Source organism: Triticum urartu, chromosome 6 (assembly GCF_003073215.2).
Source record: "Triticum urartu cultivar G1812 chromosome 6, Tu2.1, whole genome shotgun sequence".
NCBI lineage: Eukaryota > Viridiplantae > Streptophyta > Magnoliopsida > Poales > Poaceae > Triticum > Triticum urartu.
Genome location: NC_053027.1, coordinates 563,141,898 through 563,162,784, shown reverse-complemented (window position 1 = coordinate 563,162,784; position 20,887 = coordinate 563,141,898).

The following is a 20,887-nucleotide window of genomic DNA, read 5'->3' as shown; positions in this document are numbered from 1 at the left end:
TGGGTGGATCGGAGGTGCAGTGCTGGATGGAGAGGGAGAAGAAGGGAAAACGATGGCCGTACTTGCCGGGGAGGAAGAAGACTCTTGCAGGTTGATCGAGAAGAAGAAAAAAGAAGAGACTCTTGGTTTCCTTGGCTGGTTTTGATTGGTTGGATCGAAAAAAAGGAGTACTAAGTTCGTTCGTTCGTTTTGCAATGGATGGATGGATGGATGGATGGATGGATGAAACGCATGGACGCATGTTTGCTTTGTTGGCTTCGCCGGGCGCGGAACAAACCCATGCATGCATGTTTGGCATGAATGCTTGGCGCGGAATTCGCACGCATACATGGACCTCCATCCATATTCCTCTGCTCGATCGAGGAGCGCGCTTTAATTTGGACGGGAGAGATCGATAGAGAAGCGGGATCCAGGTGGTGTTTGGTTCTTTAGTTCTAAGACTTTTTCTAGTCTCAACTAAAAAGTCTCTAGTTTCTAAAAAAGTCCCTTCCGATTTGTTTTTATAAATTAAAAAATTCTTAGTCCTTTCCTAAAGGTTATTAAATGACCATGTTGTCCCTAGTATATAGAAAAATAACAATCAAACAACACTATGGGGTGGCGGGCCAATAGGTGCATGAAAGGACATTGTTGGAAAAGTCTCAAAAAGTCTCAAAAAGACTCTCTTTGAAAGTCTTCTTCATTTAGTCTCAAATGTCTAGTTTAGTGCCTAAAAAGTCTCTCCCTTTGGTAAAAAAGTCTTTAAAAGAGACTTTTTCTAATCCTTACACAAAAAAGTCCCTGGAAACAAACATCCCCCAATCCCAAGCCATGGACGCATCCTATATATTGGGAAATGATTCGTTTCATCCGGATGATTCCACAGCGCGCGACGGTCGCTTGCTCTGCCGTCCGATCCTGATTAGCTTCTCCCGCGATAGTGTTCCCATGGCCGTTCCTCACGTGCGTGGTTCCCGTGGGCCATAGCTGATTCCTCGTTGACTTTCCGTTACTCCACACATTAGTTGGTGCATTGCTGCCATGTACCCCTTCAAGTCCATGCTACCACTGCCTTTCAACTCACAAGGATGGCACGTGTGGGGCGATTTATCCATACTGCAAGCTGGCCTTCACATGCTGCGAGTCGGATGCTACGTTGCAATGCCGACCGCCATTATCTTTTACTGCTGGAAAGTCGGTCACACGAAGCTGGCTACGCGGCCAGCCCTGCTGCAAAGATTTTCTTTCGAGAGAAGTACATATTTCAACTCCGAACTCTTGCCCTAGTCTAATTTACAACCCCGAACTTCAATACCGTCTAAATTACAACCTCCAACTCTCAAAACCGGTCAGGATTCAACCCTTCACTACCTCTTGACCGGTTTTGACCAAGTTGACCGGTTTTGACCCGTTGACTAGGTGAACAGTAAATTAAAAAATATATTTCTTATTTTTTTTCACATGGTCAATAGTATTTTTTTAAGTTACAATTTTTAGCTTGTTTGGACATTTGAGTAGCTCTCAGAAAAAAGACAAATGTGGAGTCTGTGAAACAGTTAACTGTCGTGCACTGTTCGGGCTGATTTTGTTTTTTTGGCTGAGAGCTACTTAGATGTCCGAACACGATGAAAATTGGCACGGACCTCACACATTGATACATCTTCCATGCAAAAAATATTCTTTTCTTAATTTTTTTGTTTTTCGAATTTACTGTTCAGACGATGAAAAAAATCAAAATTACTTTTTGAATTTTTTTACTTTTTAAAATTTACTGTTCACCTTGTGAAAAAAATATATTGTTTGTGATTTTTATATTTTTATATTTTTTTAAATTTACTGTTGACTAGTCAACGGGTCAAAACCCGGTCAACTAGGTCAAAACCGGTCAACAGGGAGAGAAGGGTTGAATTCTGACCGGTTTTAAGAGTTGGGGGTTGTAATTTAGATGGTATTCGAGTTCAGGGTTGTAAATTAGACTAGGGCAAGAGTTCGGAGTTGAAATATGCACTTCTCTCTTTTCTTTCCCCGGAGAAGAACATGCACTGATAGGTTAGTGCATCTTAATCTCATCGTTGTGTATTTTCTACATTACCTCAGTTAACTTATTATGTTTTTTTACGTTGCAATCATTGTTTCAACAATCTTCATCGCAATGAATTAAGATTGTCGCATATATACGCTGGAAATATTTGTAGTGTTTTTTTACAGTCTTTGACATACAACAAAAAAGTGCTTACGACCATGTTGTATACACTCATATTGGTGCTGCAAGGATGCTAACGTGCTTCAAGACGGTGTTGCAAGCCGGAGCTGCGAGGGCATCGTCGTGCTTCAAGTCGGTGTTGCGGGGACACCATCATGCTGCAAGTCGATGCTGCGAAGGCGCCACTGTGCTTCAAGCCGGTGTTGCAAGGGTATCTCCGTGATGCAAGCCGAAGCTATGAGGGCACCTTCGTGCTTCAAGTTGGTGCTGCGGGGCCAATGTTGTGCCGCAAGTCGATATTGTGAAGGCGCCGCCATGCTTCAAGCCGATGTTGCAAGGGCGCCGACGTGTTGCATGCCGGAGCTACGAGGGCATCATCGCGCTTCAAGTCGGTGCTGCGGGGACACTGTCGTGTTGCAAGTCGACGTTGCGAAGGCACCACCGTGCTTCAAGCCAATGTTGCAAGGGTGCCGTCGTGTTGCAAGCCGGAGTTGCGAGGGCACCGTCGTGCTGCAAGTTGATATTGCGATGGCGCCGATGTGCTTCAAGCTGAAGCAGCGAGGGGGTTGTCGTCTTTTAAGCCCATGCTGTTCGCCAAAGTTACAGGGGTGAGATGTCAGTGATGCTGCGTGGACGGCACGGCGGCGGCGAGCGGCCTGGTCGATGATGTTGTGACGGCCGGTGCGGTGCTGCTGATGGCACTGAGACGTTTGCATGGCATGGCCGCTGTGACGGGGTGACGTGATTGCTACAAGTGGAGATGTCGGTGACGCTAAGACGGCCGGCACAGCTGCTGCGATGGACCAAAACACAGTGCTGCAAGCCGTGTGAGTCCATGGCAGTGTGGGAAGGGAACAACACAAGAGGGTTTCAACTTGTGTATATACATCAAATCCAGTGTGTGTACGTATATACAGAAAACATGCACAAGCAGGTGCGGCCACTACTCCAACTACCACCGAAACTAACTCCAAGCAAATGCGATTACACAACGTGAGACTAGGTTCGTTAGTAAGAGGTTGTGAAAAATAAAAGGTTCGTTAGTTTAGAGAGAGAGCAACGTTGAGAGTTGATCACGTGGGTGTAGCCGGTTGAATAGGTGCATTCCAACAGGCAGGCGCGACTCGCGCGAGGCGAGGAAGGACAACGAGGTGTTGCGGTTAGGATCGAACGGCCACAATGAACCAGATCGAATGGTAACCGGGACGACTGATTTTTCGCTCGCTCCATCCGGATGGCGCCTAGCGCGCCCCTTGGAGTTTCTGAGACATCGTCATTTTTGCAGAAGCAAGTTTCTGAAACATCATTGTTGTTGCAAAGATGCATTTTTAAACAGATCGCACGCGCTTAGATTGCAATGTGACCGGTCTTTCTGAAACATCGACGTTGTTGCAGAAGTTTGTTTTCTAAAACATTGTTGCAGAGGTGCGTTTTTGAAACATCGTCCTTGTTATAGACACGGATCTGCGAGCTCACAGGATTGCAACATCACTAGTGTTGCTAAAACATGGTTAGTGTTGCAATGCTTACAACGTCACTGATGATGCATGAGGCAAGAAGGACGTTGTGGGCCACTTGATTAAGGTTGATCTGACGGTGGGGGAGGTGGTGGATAACTGGGCAGGTGGTGGATAACTAGAAGTTATCCGCCGGCCGAGGCGTAGCACGGCCTTATATATATATACACACGTGGTCAGAAAAAGTTGTTGAGTTCAGCTGAACCCAACGCCGGTAAGCTAGCTGCGCCCGACTAATTGCAAAGTCTCAGCCGTTACATAGAAAAGGGAGTACGTGAGGAAAGGCGGCCTCCTTATCAGTGACCTACATTGGTTTATATCATCATAGACAAACTTAAATTGATTGACACTAACATATAAGCAGATCACATCGTGCATGTAGTTTATTATTTTATTAAGTTACCTACTCAGCCGTGAAGGCCTGTAAGTAGCAATAACGACGCTGCCACATATATATATAGCGAGGAAAGACTTTGACGTTGAAAACAGTACCAGCGCACACAACCGTTTCAATTAGACATCCGACCAGGTGACGGGCACCTCGCCGATACTGGGGTCGAGCCCCAAGACCCTCCACACGGCGGCTGATGTGCTGATCTCGTTGTCGCCACAACCGTCCTCGCAATCGTCCACCACCATGGCCTGCACGATCCCGCCCGAGCTTTTGATGGTGATCATCTTGCCGCACCGGAGGCCAGGCCCGTACCACTTCGAAGTCATGGAAACCAGGAAGAGGTCGTCGCTGTGGTACTGGCCGTCGCACCTCGCTGGCCCGCCCTCCTCTCCCTGCTGGAATCCATTCAAGGACATCACCGCTGGGATGTCATAGACATTCCCCGCAGCGCACCACACCTGCAGGAAAACCAGAAGGCCAAAGAACACCAGAACCTTGCTAGTGCTCTCCATGGTGAATGAGATAGTTCCTGCTTGGTTTTGCTTGCACTTGGCTTACCCTGGCTGTGTGCTTTCTCCCAGAGCTTATTATATAGGCTAGTGCTGCAGAGCCTGCAGACAAAAAGCGAGGGACCTACGTACAAATGTGCATGTGCCTGCCGCCCGGCCTCGTGTGACTCGTCAGAGAACTCGTCGTCCAAGCCTGCAGACAAAGTAAGGATTAACAAAATCTGGCATTGTTGAGACCACGCTCGTTTTTGTATTTCATGGAGCTAGTGCTGGAATTTAGTTTATTTTGAGCAGCCTAATAACTATGTCAGAAATTTCTAATAAATTCTATAGGCCCACTTAGCCCATTTGTGCAAGGCAAGGGATACTACTAAAGTTTAGTCCCACATTGCTAGTTTAGTGAGAGTTGGACCTCCTTATAAGGGAGGTTTTTTCCTCACTTGTACGAGCATAAGAACAAGAGAGATATCCACGTGCCCTCCTCCTCTGCCGCCACGCCTCGTCACGACGCGCCTTGCCTTGCCTTGCCTTGCGGGAATGAGCCGAGCCGATATCTAAATTTTTGCCACGCACTACGGGTATACGAAAGGTCATACGGAAGCTGAAAAGATTTTTGCGAAAGTGGAGTTCGAATGCGAACGGTGCAGCCCTTCGGCTGCTAGCTGTTCGCTTCGTCTCTGTCTCTTCGTTTCGCCTCCCGTCGTTGCCCTCTCGCCTTCTTCTCTTGCGCCTATAAAAGGGAGGTCGCTCCTCCCAGAGAGACGCGCCAGAACTTCTCCTTCCTCTCGCCATCGGTTCCAATCTCTGAGCTGTCGTTGTCTTCCTCATCCCGGCTTGCGGCGTGCACCGCGAGTCGGGACAGTAGGCCTCCGAAACCGCACCTTTTGTCTTGCGCCTATAAAAGGGAGGTCGCTCCTCCCAGAGAGACGCACCAGAACTTCTCCTTCCTCTCGCCACCGGTTTCAATCTCTGAGCTGCTGTTGTCTTCCTAATCCCGGCTTGCGGCGTGCACCGCGAGTCGGGACACCAGGCCTCCGAAACCGCACCTTTTGAGTCCTGTACGGGAGAAGGGTGATAAGGTTTTTGGGGAGCGCTCAGCGCGACTACTGGCTGCTTCATCACGGACGATCCGGTCGCCGACGACTACTTCCCCGATGACGACTTCTTCCCCGACGTCCACGACCTCCTCGACGACATGGCAGGCGAGGACACCGACCCCAAGTCTAGCGCTTCTGCTGCTGCTCTCCCGTACGTGTTCTTGTTTTTCCTGTTAAAGGTTCTGCCGCAGTTCCTTATTCTAGTCCTTATCCTACACATGATAGGTTCTACTTCATATATGCTACTTGCTATACTGTCTGCTCTAGATATGTTTACTTACAGCTCATATATGAAGATGTTGTTTACCTTCTTTTTATCAAATTGCATGACTTGCTTTATCTCTACTATATTAGTCATGCTTTATCTAGTATTTCTGTCAGCAAAGTTGTTTGGTAAATTTCTCATATTTCCAACAGCTAACTACCGCAAGTCCGCAACAGGCCATAGAGAATTATTGAAGAAATGGACAATATGTTAATTTTTAGTCCCTGATGCAGTCATTCCATACGGTATGCTCAGTTTGCCAGTGAAGAGATGAAGATGGCAGCCATTTTCTGTTTCGATGCAAGTTGGTTCGTCACCTGTGGAGAAATATGGGACTGGAGCATGTCCGTGCTACTTGGAAGGAGTTTCACGATCCAAAGGAGGTCATATAGGCAATGCTGCACATCACACAAAAAAGGGACACTTCTTCCATCGATATAAGTCATTACTTTCAGATGCAAAAAGGATTGAGACAGTGAGATCCAATATCTCCTATCCTCCTTAATGTTGTCGTTGATATGTTGGCCCTTCTCATTAATAGAGCAAAAGAGGACAGCCAGGCAGGTGGTCTTATCCCATATTTAATGGATGATGGGGTATCCATTGTACAATATGCCAATGACATCCTTATTTTAGTGGAACATGAGCTGGCTAAGGCAAGGAATATGAAATTAGTTTTATGCCTCTTTGAACAACTGTCCGGACTGAAGATTAATTTTAATAAGAGCGAGTTCTTCTATTTTGGATGCGCCAAAACGGAGCAGGATAATTATAAACAATTGTTCGGTAGAGAGCTAGTTTCTTTACCTTTTTCTTATCCGAGAATCTCAATTCATCATCGCAAACTCACCAATAAAGAGTGGAAATGTATCGAAGATCGGTTTGAAAATAAATTGAGTTGTTGGAAGGGAAAACTCTTATCTTATGGAGGGAGGTTGGTACTTATAAATTTGATACACACGAGCAGGCTGATGTTCCTCCTTTCCTTCTTTGACGTACCGGTAGGGGTACAGAAAAGATTGGATTTTTTATTGATCTCGATTTTTCTGGCAAATAGACGAAAACAAAACTAAGTATAGGTCAGCCAAATGGGACATCATCTGTAGACCGAAGGACCAAGGTGGCTTGAGTATTGAAAATCTAGAAGTGAAAAATAAGTGCTTACTTAGCAAATGGCTATACAGATTGGCGGTAGAGAGGGACGGGGTTTGGATTCAGCTATTGCGTAATAAATACTGACATTCCAAAACGCTAGCTCAAGAAACGGCACAACTGTCCGATTCTTCTTTTTGGAAGGGTCTTATGAGGACAAAGGTTGCCTTCTTCAACAGGAGTAAATTCATTGTAGGGAATGGACGGAGTACTAGCTTAGGGAAGGACATCTGGTTGGGAGAGATCGACTCCACCAGCCTTGCAGTATCCTTTCCTATATAACATTGTACAACAGAAAGAGGTTTTTGTTGGTATAGTGTTGGGATTTGTTCCTCTTGATATTCAGTTCAGACGATTGTTACTGGGTGAATGATGGGATAGATGCTTGCATCTTGTGCGCAGGTTAATGGAGGTTAACCTTTCTGATGCAGCAGACTCCTTGCATTGGAAGTTGTCCGTGTTAGGAGTATTCTTAGTTAAGTCTATGTATATAGATTTGATTAACACCGGGCTTATCCCGAGGTCGATTCAGGTTTGGAAACTTAAGGTTCCATTGAAAATTAAGGTGTTTATGTGGTTTGTGTATAAGAGGGTATTTATTTTTGTGGGTGAAAATAACACATAAGAGACTAATACGGACTCTTCATGTTTTTGTATTTCGCCTTTCTATTTTTCATTTGTGTGAGAAGACCTTATTTTGTTGTGTGCATCTTAGTTATACATAGGTTGGGTGTAATGCTTAAATCATTTAAGTAATAAAGCGCCCCTTTTAGGAAAAAATATCTTAGGAAGCGTGCAAGTGTTCGTTAACATCATTGGTTTTTATGAGTTTTTTTTGTGGGAAAAACTTCCAATCTATTCATCTTCAATCATGGTAGTACAACGAACACTAGAAATAATAAAGATTACATCCAGATCCGTAGACCACCTAGCAACGACTATAAGTACTGAGACGAGCAGAAGGCGCGCCGCTCTCATCGCCGGAGCCAGGCAAACCTTGTAGTAGTAGATAGTCGGAAAGTCGTCGTGCTAAAGCTAGCCCCATAGAACCAACGCACCAGAATAACAACCGCCACGGGTGAAGAGTGTAGATCGGAAGGATCCAAGCTAAAGACACATGAACGAAGGAGGACGACGAACACATCCGAGCAAATCCACCAAACACAGATCCGCCAGAGACACACCTCCACACGCCCACCGATGATGCTAGACGAATCACCGGAGCGGGGGCTAGGCGGTGAGACCTTTATTCCATCTTCAGGGAGCCGCCGCCATCTCACCTTGCTGAGCAGGACACAAACCCTAACAAAGCTCGAAAAATGATGAAAAAATGGAGCCCTCCCACCAGCAAGGGCCAAGATCCACTCCGCCTTCATGACCCTAAGGCCACCGGAGACGGGACGGACCGGTGCCAGCGCCGGCGGGAGGCAGAGAACCCTAGCTTTTTGGGAGGCGGTGGCTGACTACTGTAGGTGTCAAAATCGACAGATCTCGGACAGGGGTCCCGAACTGTGCGTCTAAGAATTGATGGTAACAGAAGACAAGGGACACGATGTTTTACCCAGGTTCAGGCCCTCTCGATGGAGGTAACACCCTACGTCCTGCTTGATTGGCTTTGATGAGTATAGGGGTTATAAGAGTTGATCTACCACGAGATCATAATGGCTAAACCCTAATTGTCTAGTCTGTATGATTATGGTTGCCTCTACGGACTAAACCCTTCGGTTTATATAGATACCGGAGGGGGCTAGGGTTGTACAGAGTGGGTTTGCAAAAGAAGGAAATTACATATCCGGACGCCAATCTTGCCATCCACGCATAGGAGAGTCCCATCCGAACACGGGAGGAAATCTTCTGTCTTGTATCTCCATGGCCCATTAGTCTGGCTCATGTCACATAGCCCGGACTCCCGAGGACCCCTTAATCCAAGACTCCCTCAGCTACGTCGCGTTCGTTTTTTAACTTACAACTTAAAACGTCCACTGGTTTATGAGTTGATCCAGATTCACAAAAGTGCCAGGTTCTCCTACTTCAGAATATGCACGGTCTAAAAGATAGACCCATTGAACAGTTGATACGGAGAAATAATCATGCTTTATGAGAGCACACAAGAAGTTCATGTTGAAGATTTACATACGAAGGTTACACAGATGCATGATTCAGGACTAGCAGTAATAGAAAAACACATTGGTTCAAACTTCTCCGGACACTCTCCCTATCCAACTACCGTTCTTCCACCTGAGCGTAGTAACTGGAGGAGGCGCTGCTCGAGTGAGAGTATGGCTTTTTGACCATCTATGTCCATGGTTGACAATGATCCGTAGCAATGCATAGGCACATTTACTAGTTTACGATAAAAGAACTAGACCATATTTGATTTCTACATTTGCATGGACACAAATGCCCCTGCCAAATATGCCCAAAAAAAAAAGGAAAAACACAATCAACTCTGACTCAACTGCCGCCCCATTCGACCGCCGTGGCCATCCCACGCCTACAATGTTTCCCCCTTATCTTTCCCGACGGCCTCCCATAGTCGGCCCCAGGAGTAAGTCCTGGTGACTCCAGACCGCGACAATAATCGTGCAGCTAGGCCCGGTCGCATTTGGTGTCGTTTGTGCTTTGTCTACGACAACTCCTCGCCCATACTACCATTGCCGAAGACGATGCTATCGTTCTTCATCCCACACTTCCTCAATATCGTTTGGCATTGAATGTAGAGCTCGGCCACGTTGGACCTCGATTCAGTGACTTTTCCTGGTCCGGGTTCTATTACTCCTTACCTTACATATGGGAAGTCCAATACTAGCGATTCAAACAATAACATGGGTGAAAAAGGAACTTTCCCATTGCCATGGCGTGAGCCACCAACCACTGGTTGCCCCTTATGGCCAAACGAGCTGCCTATCCGCCGCTTGTTAGCGCAGAGTGCGGCATGCCGGGGCACCTCCGTCAGCATAGTAAACTGAGATCATTTTACAGACTTATAGTAGTATTGTACCATTACGAACTTCCACTGATTTTTTTTTACGGGTGAAAACTTCACACTGAGTGACACTTGCATAAAGTAAACTATCCGCAGTCCCGCACACATCATGCATGCACACATGCACATTATTGAAGTCAAAATCGGATGCACGCATGCATGTTACTCCCTCCGTCCCAAATTATTTGTCACAGAAATGGATATATCTATAACTAAAATACATTTAGATACATCCATTTCTGCGACAGGTAATTCTGAACGGAGGGAGTACAATCGACCGGCACCAGATTTTAGAGTACATCCGACCAGGTAATGGACACCTCGCCAAGGTTGGTATCAAGCTTAAGTGCCTCCCACACAACGACGGACGTGCTGATCTCATCGGTGTGGCAATCGTTATCGGTGCCGCACTCGTCGGCGACTGTGGGAGTCCTGAATTAGGGGGTCTCCGGACAGCCGGACTATCTTCATTGACCGGACTGTTACACTATGAAGATACAAGATTGAAGACTTCGTCTCGTGTCCGGATGGGACTCTACTTGGCGTGGAAGGCGAGCTAGGCAATACGGATATGTGTATCTCCTCCTTTGTAACCGATTTTGTGTAACCCTAACCTCTCCGGTGTCTATATAAACTGAAGGGTTTTAGTCTGTAGGACAACATACAATCATATCATAGGCTAACTTCTAGGGTTTAGCCTCTCCGATTTCGTGGTAGGTCTACTCTTGTACTACCCATATCATCAATATTAATCAAGCAGGACGTAGGGTTTTACCTCAAGAGGGCCCGAACCTGAGTAAAACATTGTGTCCCCTGCCTCTTGTTACCATCCGCCTTAGACGCACAGTTCGGGACCACCTACCCGAGATCCGCCAGTTTTGACACCGACATTGGTGCTTTCATTGAGAGTTCCTCTGTATCGTCGCCGTTAGGCTTGATGGCTCCTACTATCATCGATAGCGATGCAGTCCAGGGCGAGACTTTTCTCCCCGGACAGATCTTCGTGTTCGGCGGCTTTGCATTGCGGGCCAATTCGTTTGGCCATCTGGAGCAGATTGAAAGTTACACCCCTGGCCACCAGGTCAGGTTTGGAAGCTTAAACTACACGGCCGATATCTGTGAAGATTTGATCTTCGACGGATTCGAGCCTCTGCCTTGTGCGTCACGATAAATATGATCTAGCTCTACCATCGGACAGTGTCCAGGAGATCGCACAGGCAGCCACTCTGACCCTCAATTCGGAGCCAGTTGCGCCGTCCATGGACGGGCGGATGGACCCCGCCACGGAGGCCCTACCCTCAGCGGCGATCGAGCCAAACATCGACCTTACCTTGCACGAGAGCCGTGTTGTTAAACTGTCGGATCCTTCTCCGGCCACGGACTACGAACCGCCTGCGCCCGTTCCTATCGAATCCAATTGGGCGCCGATCATGGAGTTTACCTCCGCGGATATTTTTCAGCATTCACCATTTGGCGACATATTGAACTCATTAAGGTCTCTCTCCTTGTCAGGAGGATCCTGGCCGAACTATGTCTGGCAGGACTGGGATGCGGACGACGAAGAAATTCGCGGCCCACCCACCACCCACTTAGTAGCCACTGTCAATGACTTAACCGACATGCTCGACTTCGACTCCGAAGACATCGGTGGTATGGACGACGATGCGGGAGATGAAAAGGAACCACTGCCTGCAGGGCATTGGACAGCCACGTCATCATAAAATATATATATGGTGGATACACCCAAAGAAGGCAATGGCGAGGAGATAGCGGAGGATGACCCCTCCAAGAAGCAACCCAAGCACCAACGTCAGCGGCGCCGCTCTAAGTCCCGCCAAAGCAAAAGTGGAGATACCGGCACAGGAGATAATAATACTCCGGATAGTGCCGAAGACAACAACAATCCCCTCCAGCAAGATTTAGAGAAGGAGGATGGAGGAGTCAGCCCTCCTGAGAGAGCGGCAGATGGAGAGGCGGAGGATGATAATTACATGCCCCCCTCCGAAGACGAGGCAAGCCTCGGCGATGACGAATTCGTCGTGCCAGAGGATCCCGTCGAATAAGAGCGCTTCAAACGCCGGCTTATAGCCACGGCAAATAGCCTTAAGAAAAAGTAGCAGCAGCTTCAAGCTAATCAGGATCTGCTAGTTGACAGATGGACTGAAGTCCTCGCGGGTGAGGAATATAAACTCGAGCGCCCCTCCAAGAGTTACCCAAAGTGCAGGTTGCTACCCCGACTAGAGGAAGAAGCGTATGACGCGGTTGATCGGCCACCTCGTGGCCGCGATAGAGAAGCATTCCAGTGAAAAACTCAGCCTGCACCCCGACGCCATTCAAATAAAAAGGCATGGGGAGACACCCCAGACCTGCGAGACATATTGGAGGACAAAGCAAAGCATGCAAGATCGTTCTACGGATCACGAGGGCGCACCACTATGCGAGACGATAAACATCACGCCGGATACAGTAAAAGCAAATCCGGCCGGGCCGAACACAGCGGGCAAGACCCATTCGAACTGCGTCGCGATATAGCCCAATACAGAGGCGCCGCACACCCCTTATACTTCACAGATGAAGTAATGGATCATCAAATCCCAGAAGGTTTCAAACTTGTAAATATTGAATCATACAACGGCACAACAGATCCCGCAGTATGGATCGAGGATTTCCTCCTCCACATCCACATGGCCCGCGGTGATGACTTACACGCCATCAAATACCTCCCACTAAAGCTCAAGGGACTAGTGCGGCATTAGCTTAACAGCTTGCCAGCAGAGTCCATTAGCTGTTGGGAAGATCTGGAAGCCGCATTCCTCGACAACTTTCAGGGCACCTATGTGCGGCCACCAGATGCCGATGACTTGAGCCACATAATTCAGCAGTCAGAAGAATCGGCCAGGCAATTCTGGACTCGGTTCCTAACAAAGAAAAACCAAATCGTCGACTGTCCGGATGCAGAGGCCCTAGTGGCTTTCAAACACAACATCCGCGACGAATGGCTAGCCCGGCACCTTGGTCAGGAAAAGCCGAAATCTATGGCAGCCCTCATGACACTCATGACCCACTTTTGTGCGGGAGAAGACAGCTGGCTGTCTCGCAGTAATAACATATCAAAGAACCATGGTACTTCGGATACCAAGGGAGGCAATAGCAGGCCACGTCGCAACAAACATAAACGCCGCATTAACAATGATAATACCGAGGATATGGCAGTCAATGCCGGATTCAAAGGCTCTAAACCCGATCAGCGGGAAAAGCCATTCAAACAAAGTACGCCGGGTCCGTCCAGCTTGGACCGTATACTCGATCGCTCGTGTCAAATACACGGCACCCCAGACAAGCCAGCCAATCACACCAACAGGGATTGTTGGGTGTTCAAGCAGACCGGCAAGTTAATTGCCGAAAACAAGGACAAGGGGCCATAGCGATGACGAGGAGGAGCCCCGACAGCCACACACCGGAGGACAGAAGAGGTTTCCCCCACAAGTGCGGATGGTGAACATGATATACGCAACCCACATCCCCAAGAGGGAGCGGAAGCGTGCGCTCAGGGACGTATATGCGTTGGAGCCAGTCGCCCCAAAGTTCAACCCATGGTCCTCCTATCCGATCACTTTCGATCGCAGGGACCATCCCACTAGTATCCGTCATGGCGGATTCGTCGCACTGGTTCTGGACCCAATCATTGACGGATTTCACCTCACTCGAGTCCTTATGGATGGCGGCAGCAGTCTGAACCTGCTTTATCAGGACACGATGCGCAAAATGGGTATAGACCCCTCAAGGATCACACCCACAGAAACGACCTTTAAAGGCGTCATTCCAGGTGTAGAGGCCCATTGCACAAGCTCAATTACACTGGAAGTGGTCTTCGGATCCCCGGATAACTTCCAAAGTGAAGAGTTAATCTTCGATATAGTCCCGTTCCGTAGTGGTTATCATGCACTGCTCGGGCGAACCACATTTGCAAGATTCAATGTGGTACCACATTATGCATACCTAAGGCTCAAGATGCCAGGACCTCACGGGGTTATTACAGTCAATGGAAACACAGAGCGCTCTCTCCGAACGGAGGATCACACCGCGGCCCTCGCAGCAGAAGCGCAAAGCAGCCTCTCAAGGCAATCCACCGGTTCGGCGTTTCAAGACCCGGACACCTTCAAGCGCGCTCGGAGCAATCGGCAACTAGACTGCCTGGCGCGACCTGAGCTCGCGTAGCAATGCGCCCCCCACCCCAGTCCCAGCCAAACAGCGAAACTCGTGCCACGCGTACATAATTACGCATTAAAATACCATGGGCACAGGTGGGAAGGGGGGCACAACTGTGGCACGCCCCAAGACGCGGCTTAAACCGCACTAGGGGCTTCCCGTTTGGTCATTTTTCTCTTTTTCAGGACCTTAATCTCTTGAAACCCTGTCCGGCAGCACTATTGCCGAACACATGATGCAGCAACCAAGGAGGCAGAAAGCTACGTCACACCACGGCATTCCCAGATGGAATAACGAGCGAAATATTTGATTTAATACTATTCCTCAGCTTGCCCTTGGAAGGGAAATAGTCCTACTCTTTGCTTATCGCACCATCTGTAACATCCCGCTTTAACTCACCTTTTTGAATAAACAATGCATAACATTACGACTATTATTGCATTCCTGTTATATATATATGTGTTCATTAATGACGCCTTGCAACCGTACACTTTGGTACGGCCAATACACCAGGGGCTTACGTACCCCACAATATGGTGTGAAAAGTCTGAACACTTTCACAAGTGCGGCACCCCGAACTTATAGCATTATATGCATCCGCTTCGAATCATGTCTTTGGTCAAATGTTGGGTTTGCCCGGCTCCTATGTTTTGGTACCTTACGTTCCACTCTATCGGCTAAGGTAGTGCTAGGAGAACTACTGCGATTGTGCCCCGGTTCTGCTGGGTTAAGCACCTCAGTAGAGAAAGCTAAAACTGACTGTCATGATAAGGCGAGAGACTGGTTGCTGTTCGGCGAGGTTTTCTAGTCCCTAAAGACTTATGCCGTTAGAGCGAGGGGCCGACCCTGTCCGGCTTAAAGGCATGTATCGCGCCCCGTCGGCCTTTCGAATACCAGGGGCTTCGCCAAAATTTAAAATTATAGAATTCTATGGCTAAGTGAGAGTGATAAAGCATTATTAGTCCGGTTGCCTTGTTCGTTGTGCTGAGCACCTCCCTCGAAGGACCCAAACATGGAAACAAGAGTGCTCAGGTTTATCCCGAACACCCCAGCACTCGTGGCATGGGGGCAGAAGTCGAGGTCTAGCCATCTCTCAGATTGGATAAACAACCAAACAGAAGGTAATATTTTAAATTCACACAAGCGTTGCATAGCGCATATGAAACAAGTTTTCATCATATAGGATCACACGAGCAAGTTTACTCAAATATTACATCCTTTGAACATTCGTCCGCTACAAGACGGGCACCCTTCAGGACACCCTCATAATAAATTTCGGGGGTGCGATGCTCCTTGCCCTGTAGCGGCCCTTCCTTGATCAGCTTCACGGCGTCTAGCTTGGCCCACTGCACCTTCACACGGGCGAAAGCCCGACGTGCACCTTCGATGCAGACGGACCGCTTGACGACCTTCAGCCGTGGGCAGGCATCCACAAGCCGCCTCACCAGGCCGAAGTAGCTGTTCGGAAGGGCGTCGCCAGGCCACAGCCGGACTATAAGGCCCTTCATGGCCTGTTCGGCCGCCTTCTGCAGCTCGACTAACTGCTTTAGCTGGTCGCTCAGAGGCATCGGTTGTTCGGTCCCAGTATACTGAGACCAGAACAACTTCTCCGTTGAGCTTCCCTCCTCGGCCTGGTAAAACTGCGCGGCATCCGACACGCTGCGGGCCAAATCTGCGAATGCTCCTGGAGAGCTCCGAATTCAGGTATGTAATCGGTAATTTACTTTTACATGCTTGCTTTGCATATTGAATGCCTTACCCGCCGCTATCTTCTTCATTGCATCGATCTCCTGGAGGGCCTTTTGGGCTTCGGCCTTGGCACTTTTTGCGCTCTCGAGGGCCGCGGCAAGCTCAGACTCTCGCGTCTTGGAGTCAAGCTCCAACGCCTCGTGCTTCGTCACGAGAGCCTGGAGATCTTGCTGCACCTCGCCCACCCGAGCATCTTGCTTTTCTCGCTCGGTGTGCTCCTTGGCCGCTTTATCTTCGGCCTCGGACAACACTTGCTTTAGGGTCGCCACTTTGGTCGTGGCCCCTGGCAAATTCATGATGATCCTGTCATTTTGCAATCGCATTCTTTTTATACATATCCACAGACTAGGTACTACTTACCTTTGTTCTCCTTGAGCTGCCTCTTGGCAAGGCCGAGCTCGTCCTGGGACCCTTTAAGGTCCTGCTTCAGTACGGCGACCTCCGCAGTCAGTGCGGCGGACGCCAGCAGCGAAGCCTTCATATGCATATTGACATACTCATATTAGACTCCTGCGATATTGTTTGATCCTCTGTTCGGCTTTTCTTTGTGAACACCGAACAGAGCATCAGGGGCTACTGTCTATGCGGTAATATTTTCCTATATTTTAAACACTTACCTCAAAGCCTGTCAGAAGGCTGGCACAGGCTTCAGTCAATCCGCTCTTGGCGGACTGAACCTTCTGGATCACCGCACTCATGATAGTGCGATGCTCCTCGTCGATGGAAGCGCTGCGAAGCGCTTCCAGCAGATTGTCCGGCGTCTCTGGATGGACAGAGGTCACCGGTACAGGCGTCTCGCCCCTCTTAGAAGGAGGCTGCCCGCCCGAGTCCGGAACCACTGGAGGTTCCGGCGCGGTGTTCGGCTAAGGGCCAAACTCGGAGCTCTCAGGGGCCTTGCCCCCTCGGCTCCCGGAGTCCGGGAGGCCGCCTTGAGGCGCCTCCGGGACTGTCTCCCCTCGACCCGGTGCCTCGTGAGACAGCACCTCGGCATCGTCCGTAGGATGAGGGGAGGTGGCGGTCGGGACTGGATCGCTATCCATATCCGACAAACCCAAGGAGTCGTCCGATGATACATCGATACGGGCTCGGGGCGGCCTGCATAATCATATTTCGGCGTTAGGTGAAGTAGTGCGACAAAGGAATACTAATAACTTACTCTGGTATCCGAATACTAACGACTTCCCCAGAGGCTTGGCCCTGGGCAGCCACTCGTCTTCGCCGTTGGCGGCGGTGGTAGAGCAGTCCAGAAGGAGAGTTCTCCCCTTCTTGGACCCTTCGGCCTCCCCAGTTGGGGCGGCCTTCCTTTTCTTGTCTCCCCCGTCTGAAGGGGGAGCATCTTCTTCTGCCTCCTCGTCTTCGGGGGAGGATTGCGCCGTAGAGCCTCGGATGGTGAGTCCGACGACGCCTGGCGTCGGGAACTCTTTCGGGTTCCCTTGGCCTTCTTGGTCTTCTCCGGCACCGTATAAGGAGCCGGAGTCAGCATCTTCGCCAGAAGAGCGTCTGCTGGGCCTTCGGGCAAAGGAGTCGGACAGTTAATCAGTCCGGCCGTCTCCTTGTTGGGGAACGTAGCAGAAATTCAAAATTTTCTACGCATCACCAAGATCAATCTATGGAGTAATCTAGCAACGAGGGGAAGGAGAGTGCATCTACATACCCTTGTAGATCGCTAAGCGGAAGCGTTCAAGAGAATGGGGTTGAACGAGTCGTACTCGTCGTGATCCAAATCACCGGAGATCCTAGTGCCGAACGGACGGCACCTCCGCGTTCAACACACGTACAGCCTGGTGACGTCTCCCATGCCTTGATCCAGCAAGGAGAGAGGGAGAGGTTGAGGAAGACTCCATCCAGCAGAAGCACAACGGCGTGGTGGTGGTGTAGGAGCGTGGTGATCCATCAGGGCTTCGCCAAGCACCGCGAGATATGAGGAGAAAGAGAGGTAGGGCTGCGCCAGGGAGAGGTCAAAAACTCATCTGTCGGCAGCCCCCCAAGTGCTCAAGTATATATAGGGTAGAGGGAGGGGGTGCGCCCCACCTAGGGTTCCACCCTAGGGGCGGCGGCCAGCCCCAAAACACCATCTAGTGGGGCGGCCAAGGGGGGAGAGGGGAAACTTGCCCCCCAAGTTAGGTGGGTGCGCCCCCTCCCCAAACCCTAGGCGCCTTGGGCACTTGTGGGGGGGGGGGGCGCACCAGCCCACCTGGGGCTGGTCCCCTCCCACACTTGGCCCATGCAGCCCTCCGGGGCCGGTGGCCCCACTTGGTGGACCCCTGGGACCCTCCTGGTGGTCCCGGTACGTTACCGATAAAACCCGAAACTTTTCCGGTGACCAAAACAGGACTTCCCATATATAAATCTTTACCTCCGGACCATTCTGGAACTCCTCGTGACGTCCGGGATCTAATCCGGGACTCCGAACAACATTCGTTAACCACGTATATCTATTCCCTATAACCCTAGCGTCATCGAACCTTAAGTGTGTAGACCCTACGGGTTCGGGAGTCATGCAGACATGGCTAAGACAACTCTCTGGTCAATAACCAATAGCTGGATCTGGATACCCATGTTGGCTCCCACATGCTCCATGATGATCTCATCGGATGAACCACGATGTCAAGGACTTAATCAATCCCGTATACAATTCCCTTTGTCTATCGGTACGATACTTGCCCGAGATTCGATCGTCGGTATCCTGATACCTTGTTCAATCTCGTTACCGGCAAGTCTCTTTACTCGTTCCGTAACACATCATCACGTGATCAACTCCTTGATCACATTGTGCACATTATGATGATGTCCTACCGAGTGGGCCCAGAGATACCTCTCCGTTTACACGGAGTGACAAATCCCAGTCTTGATTCGTGCCAACCCAACAGACACTTTCGGAGATACCTGTAGTGTACCTTTATAGCCACCCAGTTACGTTGTGACGTTTGGCACACCCAAAGCACTCCTACGGTATCCGGGAGTTGCACAATCTCATGGTCTAAGGAAATGATACTTAACATTAGAAAAGCTACATACGAACTACATGATCTTGTTCTAAGCTTAGGATTGGGTCTTGTCCATCACATCATTCTCCTAATGATGTGATCCCGTTATCAACGACATCCAATGTCCATGGTCAGGAAACCGTAACCATCTATTGATCAACGAGCTAGTCAACTAGAGGCTTACTAGGGACATGGTGTTGTCTATGTATCCACACATGTATCTGAGTTTCCTCTCAATACAATTCTAGCATGGATAATAAATGATTATCATGAACAAGGAAATATAATAATAATCAATTTATTATTGCCTCAGGGCATATTTCCAACAGTCTCCCACTTGCACTAGAGTCAATAATCCAGTTCACATCGATATGTGATTAACACTCAAGGTCACATCCCCATGTGACTAACACCCAAAGAGTTCTGGGTTTGATCATGTTATGCTTGTGAGAGAGGTTTCAGTCAACGGGTCTGCAATATTCAGATCCGTATGTACTTCGCAAATTTCTATGTCATCTTGTAGATGCAACTACTACGCTATATTTGGAGCCATTTCAAATAACTGTTCTACTTGGAGCTATTCTAAATTGTTGCTCCATTATACGTATCTGGTATCTCTACTCAGAGCTATCCGGATAGGTGTTAAGCTTGCATCGACGTAACTCTTTACGTCGAACTCTTTATCACCTCCATAACCGAGAAACATATCCTTATTCCTCTAAGGATAATTTAGACTGCTATCTGGTGATCTACTCCTAGATTACCTTTGTACCCTCTTGCCAGATATGTGGCAAGGCACACATCAGGTGCGGTACTCAGCATGGTATACCGTATAGAGCCTATGACAAAAGCATAGGGGACGACCTTCGTCCTTCCTCTTTCTTCTGCCGTGGTCGAGCTTTAAGTCTTAACTTCATACCTTACAACTCAGGCAAGAACTCCTTCTTTGACTGATCCATCTTGAACACCTTCAAGATCATGTCAAGGTATGTGCTCATTTGAAAGTACCATTAAGCGTTTTGATCTATCCTTATAGATCTTGATGCTCAATGTTCAAGTAGCTTAATCCAGGCTTTCCATTGAAAAACACTTTCCAAATAACCCTATATGCTTTCTAGAAATTCTACGTCATTTCTGATCAACAATATGTCAACAACATATATTCATCAGAAATTCTATAGTGCTCCCACTCACTTCTTTGGAAATACAAGTTTCTCATAAACTTTGTATACACCCAAAATCTTTGATCATCTCATCAAAGCATACATTCCAACTCCGAGATGCTTACTCCAGTCCTTAGAAGGATTGCTGGAGCTTTGCATACTTGTTAGCATCTTTCAGGATTGACAAAACCTTCCGGTTATATCACATACAACCTTTCCTCAAGAAAAACATCGAGGAAACAATGTTTTGATATCCTATCTGCAAGATTTCATAAATAATGCAGTAATCGCTAATATAATTCCAACAGACTCTTAGCATCGCTACGAGTGAGAAAGTCTCATCGTAGTCAACTCCTTGAACTTGTCGGAAAACATCTTAACGACAAGTCAAGCTTTCTTAATGGTGACACTTACCATCATTGTCCGTCTTCCTTTTAAAACCCATATGTACCTAACAGCCTTACGACCATCAAGTAGTTCTTCCAAAGTCTACACTTTGTTTTCATATATGGATCCTCTCTCGGATTATATGGCCTCGAGCCAATTTTCGGAATCCAGGCCCAGCATCGCTTCTCCATAGCTCGTAGGTTCATTGTTGTCTAGCAACATGACTTCCAAAATAGAATTACGTACCACTCTAAAGTAGTACGCATCCTTGTCATCCCACGAGGTTTGGT